This window comes from Nuphar pumila, unplaced genomic scaffold, assembly GCF_984573655.1.
Source record: "Nuphar pumila unplaced genomic scaffold, dmNupPumi1.hap1.1 HAP1_SCAFFOLD_2317, whole genome shotgun sequence".
Lineage (NCBI taxonomy): Eukaryota > Viridiplantae > Streptophyta > Magnoliopsida > Nymphaeales > Nymphaeaceae > Nuphar > Nuphar pumila.
The window spans coordinates 13,155-21,987 of record NW_028323893.1 but is presented as its reverse complement, the minus strand read 5'-3'; the positions used below and the strand labels follow the sequence as shown (position 1 = coordinate 21,987).

The 8,833-nt window shown below is 53.9% G+C and overlaps 1 pseudogene; it reads right to left on the bottom strand.

Annotated features, from left to right (window-relative positions):
• Positions 1-2,411: 2,411 nt before the first annotated feature.
• LOC149808736 (secreted RxLR effector protein 161 pseudogene) lies at positions 2,412-3,155 on the bottom strand (annotated as a pseudogene).
• Between the last annotated feature and the right edge of the window lie 5,678 nt (positions 3,156-8,833).

Below are 8,833 nucleotides of genomic sequence, written 5' to 3'. Positions count from 1 at the left end.
AAGTTGCCAAAGGCGTCTGCAACTGTGGTCAAGATGTAGGAACCATCTTTGAGATCCGAGAAGGCTCGCAGGCTGGCGATGGTGCTAGAGTTCTGCAGGCTTTCTGGCACGCAGTCCAAGACCTTCGCGACGGCACTTGATATGGCAGGCGTCTTGAACGGGCCACGCTTCAAGAGCGAGGCTGCAACATCCATGTTTGGGTGCTTGGGCTTCTGGTTGTTGACGATTTTGGTCTTCTTGATGGGCGCACGGGGAAGGACGGTCGTGTGGAGGTGCACTTTGCCATTGTTATCTGGCTCGCCGACAACAACTCCCTGCGGGGTCCCGGATGCCCACTTTATGAGAGAGGTAAAGAAGTAATCGAACTCAATTTTCTGTTCATCTACCAGCAGGTCGTACAACGTTCCCTGGACGTAGTCCTTCCCTGTGGCGTTCTCCCACAGGTTGCGCTGCAAGTTATCCGACGTCAGCTCGTAGATGCGGTCATCCCTAGAGACGGTGGAGAGAAAAGCGTAAGATCTCGAATTCAGAGCTCCTGATGATGATGATGATGTATCTTTTTACAACACTACCGCATCCACATGGACATTGGCAACTCCAAGAACTACTTGGAATCAGAGTTATCATTACCATCACCTGAGGCAAGCGTACCTGGACCAGCCTGACTTACCATAACCTGACCTGACATGTCTTCATCCTCTTCGTCCTGTACCCTGCAAGAAAGGAGGTCAGCCACGGCTGACCAAAAACGACCCGTCAATTCCTTTGGGAGATCGTCGCAACCCACACTCAAAATCTTTGTCAGGAGATCAACTCCCAACAGAGATTCCAATTTAGTTGCCAAATTCCCACCTTGTAATCGAAGACCTCCAACCGTTTCAAGAAATTGGTCTATTTTTGGCCACAAGATGGGACAATCCACGGTACAGTGAACACAGCCTGTGCTCCTGGAGTAGAATTCTCGTTTGAGAAGGTTAAAGCGAGGACAGACGACATGACCATCACGCGATAAGGTAACAATGCCAACAAATGCAGACCTATTGAACATTCGAACGCTTTGGGTTGGCGACACATACAACGCCGGTTGCAGTTGACATGTTATGTACGATCGGATCCAATCGTTAAGGCATCATGGCCAGGCATGCACAGAAAACTGCAACACACTATCCCGGGATATGCATGACGTCATTCGCCAGCCCTGAAATTCCGGCTCTCATGACAGGACCGTCCTTGCGAACCGGGTTCGCACTCGTAGAGGGAGCACCGGCGAGCGCACCCGATGGTGCAACAACTACATCGTCGTCTGCCTCTGTCCCAGGGCCATGCTGCTGCTCCATGTGAAGCTTCATGAGGCCAATTCGCGTCCGAAAGAGCGCGTACCCTTTCGCGTGGCACCGCTCACAACTGAAGATTGCATTGTTCGACTCGTCTGTCCCACAACGGACACGGTTTGCGAGACACCAAGTTACGGTTTTCCCATACATGCGTGGCCGCTTGAACATCCCGCAGTCAGCCTGCTGAGAAGCTCAAGCAACCGGGTGACGCCACGTGTCGTTGCACAAAGATGAAAGGCAGGTCCGTCCAGCACATTCTGCATCACACAATAGTGCTTGTTGTCCTTGAATCCAACTTTCATCAAATTGGTGATCTCGGCGCAAAAGTGCGTAACTGCTGATGAAAAGTGCAGCATGAACGCAACACATGTAATGTAGTACTCTGTACTAGCTTCATCTAAAGTCGTGCATTCCACATACGGGATTTTCGCATCATATGCTCTGCTTGGTGCCAACGGTCCAAACTAAGCATGCGGCGAGGGTGAATACCTGGGCAGAATAACCACTGCATCACAGTCGCCTTTTCGATGGAAAAAGCTGTCACATACATATCATTGCTCGATACCACGTCTGTTAGAGGCACAACATCGAGTACTTACGGGATGAGTTGGTCAGCAAATTGACTGTGTGCGCACTCACATCATCAACGCCGGTTTTTGTTGTCGCTGGTGTTGGAATATGCCGTTTACATACAGAATCAGACAAGTAGTGCAGCAAACGTGCTGCTTATATACTGTAGACGTTTCCAATGAAAGTCCTAGAAGCGTGTATCTTGTAAGCATGTCTACGTTCACGTGATCCAAGGAACTCACCATGCGCACGTTCTATGATGATGATGTATCTTTTTACAACACTACCGCATCCACATGGAAATTGGCAACTCCAAGAACTACTTGGGAATCAAAGTTATCATTACCATCACCTGAGGCAAGCGTACCTGGACCAGCCTGACTTCTATGCATGGGCTAATCAACTATTAGCTAAGCTTCCTCACGTAAGACATCATACAATTTGTCACTGACTGACCAATATACACTGAATCTTAACACTCCCCTTCAGGCAGTGCAAAGTGTGAACTTATTGTCCAATGCCCATGCCCTTGAGGCATCGAGCAAACTTGGCCTCTGTAAGGGACTTGGTTAGAGCATCGACGACATTGTCCTCAGAGCTACAGTACACAAATGCAAGCTCCTTGCGCATGACTCGCTCGCGGGCGAAGTGATGCATAATATCGATGTGCTTGGTCCGAGCGTGGGCGATGGGGTCCTTCAGCAGGCTCAGAGCTGCTTGATTGTCGCATGACACCTTGATGGGCCCAGGCATACCAGCCTCTAAGTCCTTCAGCAGTTTCTTGATCCACAAGCCTTCTCGTCCCGCGGCGGCTGCAGCCATATACTCAGCCTCTGTCGTCGACGCAGCGACGGTTGGCTGTAAGCGGCTCCCCCAGCTGATGGCTCCCCTGTTGAGAGTGAAGATGAAGGCAGTGGTCGATCGGCGAGAGTCCAAGTCTCCCCCGTAGTCGGCATCACAGTTCCCCTTCAGATCGCCAGCGGGACCGAAGGTGATGCCCACCTTGACAGTGCCGCGCAGATAGCGCAGGACGCCCTTGGCTGTGATCCAGTGCTGCTCCGTCGGCGAGGCTATGTAGCGAGCCAAGGAGTTGACCGCGAACGCGATGTCCGGTCGAGTGCAGCAGGCAAGGTAGAGCAGCGAGCCCACAAGAGCGCTGTAAGGATACAGCTCTGTATCCAGCGGATCGCCCTCAGCCGTGAGACGTGTGCCGGTGGCAATCGGCGTGCGACGCGGCTTGGCGTCGGACATGCTGAACTTTTCCAACATGATGAGAGTGAGCTGCTCCTGCGTCAAGGTGATGGTTGTTGAGATATGAATATCAGCTAGTCAGTAGGTGCTGGACGCTTACGAGAGTCCTAGGTTACGTAGTGCATGTATCACGAGAACGGAACGTTCGAGTGAGCTTCCATGCATAACGAGAGCATTGCTGAGAGCTACGATAGGTATCCTCAGTGTAGCAGTATATAACGTAGTGCGTGGCATACATTATTTCGTGCTTCTAGTCCCTGAGTAACCTATTTAACAGAGATACTGATGAGCGGTGTAACATTCCTCATTTTGCACCCTGTCATACTTCAACATTAAATAGGTGCTTACAACTAGGCATCGCTTGTCGACACGCTGCACATTCGCAGGCTGTTTGCGTAATCACATGCTTTGCCAATTGTTGCTGCTTTGAGACTTCGTTCGATGGACGACAAGTCGCGAGCTTCGTGTGAAAGCGTCTTAGGCTACAAGGTTCGGCACGACCAGGATGGTTGTGGAACGTTCTCGTGGAGTATCTTCGTCAAGTGAGAAGATGACTGGCGAGTGGGCTACTTGTAAGGTAGCGCTGCGTGGAGTTAGCATGACGCAGAGCTGCGAGATGGGGTTCGAGCGTGAAGGACATTCTAGAGGTTTCAAGACCAATCAGGAGAGACCTGTTTTGTCTTCGAGTTGTGAGCTGGCTGCACACGTTGTGCACAAGCTTCAAACTGCCTATACTTCGTGACTGTGAGGATTCCATTTGTGGAATTGCAAAGCATGGCATTGTTGCATGAGAACTTTGCATGGGCGCTCACGTAGTTGAGTGAGCCATTGCCGCATTTGCAGAGTGCATATGCCTAGTGTTCTGCATGAGCATTGCATGTTTTGTTGGCTCTCCAGTGCATTGAAGTGGGGGAGCATTTGCATGGGGTTTTTTGTGCCTGTATGTTTGCTGTCCTCAAACATATCTCAGCACCTCCTGAGGGGGAGTGTTGAGATATGAATATCAGCTAGTCAGTAGGTGCTGGACGCTTACGAGAGTCCTAGGTTACGTAGTGCATGTATCACGAGAGCGGAACGTTCGAGTGAGCTTCCATGCATAACGAGAGCATTGATGAGAGCTACGATAGGTATCCTCAGTGTAGCAGTATATAATGTAGTGCGTGGCATACATTATTTCGTGCTTCTAGTCCCTGAGTATTTAACAGAGATACTGATGAGCGGTGTAACATTCCTCATTTTGCACCCTGTCATACTTCAACAATGGTGCGTGCGGCACGGTCACGGGCGATATGCATGCCGAGGAAGTAGGTCACCGCACCGAGGTTCCGCACTGTGAAGAGTCCCTTGATGGCCTCGTACACACTGTTTGCAAGATCTCCCCTCGCAGCAATCAGCATGTCGTCGACGTAGACGAGCAGATAGATAGCGTCCACACCTGATCCTTTCATGAACAGGCTGGGATCGGCCTGCGTCTGGCGGAAGCCCAAGGCTGCCAGCTCCTTGCGGAAGCGCAGGTTCCATGCTCGAGGAGCCTGGCGTAGACCGTAGAGCGCACGCTGAAGATGACACACCAGACCAGCTCCCTGCTCGTAGGTCGGCGGCCGCTGCATGTATATGTCCTCCTCCAGCTCGCCGTTGAGAAGCGCGAGCTTGACATCCAGCTGCATGAGCTCGAGGTCCTTGGCTGCAACGACTGAGAGTAGCGCATGTAGGGTGGCGTGCTTGCTGACAGGAGCGAAGACCTCGTTGAAGTCGATGCCTTCCTTCTGCGCATACCCTGTTGCGACCAGACGCACCTTGTAGCGCTCGATGTTGCCATCGCCGTCGCGCTTCAGCTTGTACGTCCACCTGCATGGTAAAGCTTTGACGCCTGGAGGCAGCGGCACCACCTTCCATGCGTTCATTTCCATGAGAGACGCGAGCTCCTCGTCCATGGCCTTCCGCCACAGAGGTGCATCGGGACCTGAGAGTGCGTCGTGGTGCGTGTTTGGATCCTCCTTGAAGCTAACTGTCTTGGCGATGAGACCTGGCTCGTAGACATCTGGAGGCCGACGGTTACGTACTGGATAGCGAGGCTCGGTGGCTGCTGGAGCATCCTCCTCGCTGTCGGAGTCTTCGTCATCAGCATCCATCACGAGCGCTGGCATTTCGTACTCCTCATCATCGTCATCATTTTCCTGCAGCAGATCTGCAGAGGCGATATTTAATGTTGAAGTATGACAGGGTGCAAAATGAGGAATGTCACACCGCTCATCAGTATCTCTGTTAAATAGGTTACTCAGGGACTAGAAGCACGAAATAACGTATGCCAAGCACTACATCATATACTGCTACACTGAGGACACCTATCATAGCTCTCAGCAATGCTCTCGTTATGCATGGAATGTCACTCAAACGTTCCGTTCTCGTGATCCATGCAGTACGTAACCTAGGACTCTCGTAAGCGTCCAGCACCTACTGACTAGCTAATATTCATATCTCAACACTCCCCCTCAGGAGGTGCTGAGATATATTTGAGGACAGCAAACATACAGGCACAAAAATAACCCTATGCAAATGCTCCCCCACTTCAGTGCACTGGAGAGCCAACAAAACATGCAATGCTCATGCAGAACACTAGGCATATGCAATCTGCAGAAGCGACGATGGGCTGTGCTGCGCCAGATGCTGGAGGCGCTGCAAGGATCTCGGGGACTGGAGAGTCTGGAGCGCTCGCCTCCTCCTCCTCCTCCTCTGGCGACAGCAGCCCGACATCAGTCGACTGCAACGCAGGAGGCAGGGGCAGCGCGACAGGCGCTGGATCCTGTCCCACACCGACGACAGCCTCGTCAAACATCACATCGCGCGAAACGATCACACGAGATGGGGGCAACAGGATACGATAAGCCTTAGAGTGAGGCTCATACCCAACGAGAATCCCCTTGCGGGACTTGGGGTCCAATTTCCTGCGCAGCTGATCTGGAGTGTGAGCGTAGGCGGTAGCGCCGAAGATGCGGAGGTGAGAGAGGTCCGGCACGGTGCGCTTGAATGAGCGCCGCGGGGTGCCAAGTGGAGCGCCGGCTGCGTACGTGAGATTGCGGAGCAGGTTGGCAGTGTTGATGGCCTCTCCCCACCAGCGAAGCGGCAGCTTGCTCTCATGCAGCATGGCGCGAGCCTTCTCCACAAGCGTCCGGTTGAGGCGCTCGGCGGCTCCATTTTGCTGCGCGGTGTAGGGCGCAGTCGTTTCCAGCACGATGCCCTTGCAAGCGCAGTATTCCACCAGCTGCTGGCCGGTGAATTCCCCTCCGCGATCAGACCGCAGGACTTTGGTGCGCTCTCCACTCTGCCTCTCCAGCTCCTCGATCGTGGAGATGACCGCTTGTGCAACGTCAGACTTGCGAGCGGTGAGGCAGATTTCCGACAGGCGCAAGGCGTCGTCGAGAAGTCCAGTGAAGTAGCGAGCTCCTCCGACTGTAGGCACCTGCATAGGTCCACAGACATCCATGTGCAAGAGCGCCAAGCGCTCAGTTGCCTGCGAGCCGGATGTGGGGAAGGGAGCGCGGTGCTGCTTACCCATGATGCAGGGCTCGCACGTCTTGCCCTGCGCAGATTTCAGCTCTTCCAAGCTGACGTCCATCCCTGTCACCATGCCCTTGCGCTGCATCTTGGTCAGCACCCCGTAACTCGGGTGCCCCATGCGGCGGTGCCAGAGCTGCCCAGCCTCGGACTCCTCCGATGGCGGCGCACGCTCTGCGGCGGGCGGCTCCTCAGCCGCCAGTGCAAGCTCACGAGATGTAGAAGCTTGGATGCACACCGTCCATAGGCCGCGGCGCTGGGTAGCAGTCATGGCGACGAATCCGCCATACTGGATGCAGCACTTCTTGCCACTGAGGGTGACTGTCGCGCCGCTGCTCGTAGCGCACGATAGGGAGAGGAGGTTGGTGAAGAGATCCGGGATGAAGTAGACCCTCTTCAGCACTGCCTCCTGGCTGGCGGCGTCGAAGATGACGTTGCCAATGCCCACGGCGTTGGCGCACTCGCCGTTGCCGAACTTGATGGGGACGACTTCCCTCAGCGACATGTAGTCCTTCAGGATGGAGCGGTCGTGCGTCATGTGCGACGATGCTCCTGAGTCCAGTACCCACTCAGATGATACGCGTGCGGCAACCTGCGCAACCAAAGCAACACCCCCTTTCGGCGGGTCAGGGCAGTCGGCCTTGCAATGGCCTGTCTTCCCACAGTTGTGGCAAGCATCCTCACCTTTGGGAGTTGCTCCTTTGCCTTTGGTGCCTTGCCGCGCTGGCGACGATCGCCATTGCGTCGCTTATGACGCGTCTGCGCTGTCAGCGCCTTGGATTGCTCCTGATCCTCATCTTGCACGGATGGCTTCCTCGAGGCAATGCGCTGCTCCTCGACGAGCAGCTGGGAGAACACCTCCTCCATCGCCATGGATATCTCCCGTGGCGCACTTAGGTAAGTCACCACAGAGTCGTAGGCCTTTGGCAGACCGGAAAGGAGCGAGCATACGAGGTCGTCCGTGCTGGTGGTGTCGTCGATCTCAAGCAGGCTATCGTGGATGACTCGAGCACGCGCAAAATATGCCGTGATTGGCTCAGAGCCCATCCGAAGTGATATCAGATCCCTGCGAAGTTGAAGACGACGGGCGAACGTCCTGGACTGGTGCATCGTTTGTAGCGTTTCCCAGGCCTCGTTTGCAGAACGAGCCTTGGAGATGACGTGCAGGAACTGGTCCGAGACGCAGAGCTGCAGACTTGAAAGAGCCTTTTCGTCATGGTCGCTGCCATCAGCGACTGGTGCTACAACCGCATGCCACCATCCTTTCTGCGTCAAGAATGCCTGCATACGAATCTTCCAGACATGGTAATTCTTTGCATTCAGGTGCTCGAAACGGGGCTGCGAATCGCTCATCTTCACCTTCAATACTCACGCGCTGCGTAGCTGTCGGACGGTCCAAGGATGGCGAGGTCAGATATCGAAGTATAAGGCGACACGTAACGTAGCTGAACCCATAACCTGTTGGAATATGCCGTTTACATACAGAATCAGACAAGTAGTGCAGTAAACGTGCTGCTTATATACTGTAGACGTATCCAATGAAAGTCCTAGAAGCGTGTATCTCGTAAGCATGTCTACGTTCACGTGATCCAAGGAACTCACCATGCGCACGTTCTATGCATGGGCTAATCAACTATTAGGTAAGCTTCCTCACGTAAGACATCATACAATTTGTCACTGACTGACCAATATACACTGAATCTTAACAGCTGGCACTACAAACGTGCGTGTAGAAGATACAACACCGTCGATGAAAGTGTTGTGTGTGAGTCTGTTTCATCAGCTGTTGCTTTGGACGCCTACCGACTGAGCAATTAGAAGCTTCAAGCAACAGCAATGCGCCGTCGTCGAAGCCGCGGCGGCCATCGCGGCGTACGATGCGGCTAAGAAGAAATTCCAGGACGACTCCGACGCGCAGGACGCGGAACTCGAGGCGTACGCGCACTACGGCGAGAGTGAGGACGGAAAGATCGCCGCGAGCATCACGGACCTGTCGAAACGGATAGCCGGCGCCCTGACCGCGTCGGCGAGGAAGACGCCCGCGTTCGTGAAGGCCATCGACGAGCTGCGCCGCCTGATGGACCTTCCGGGAGCGACCGCGACCTACTTTGCGCACGGGCACA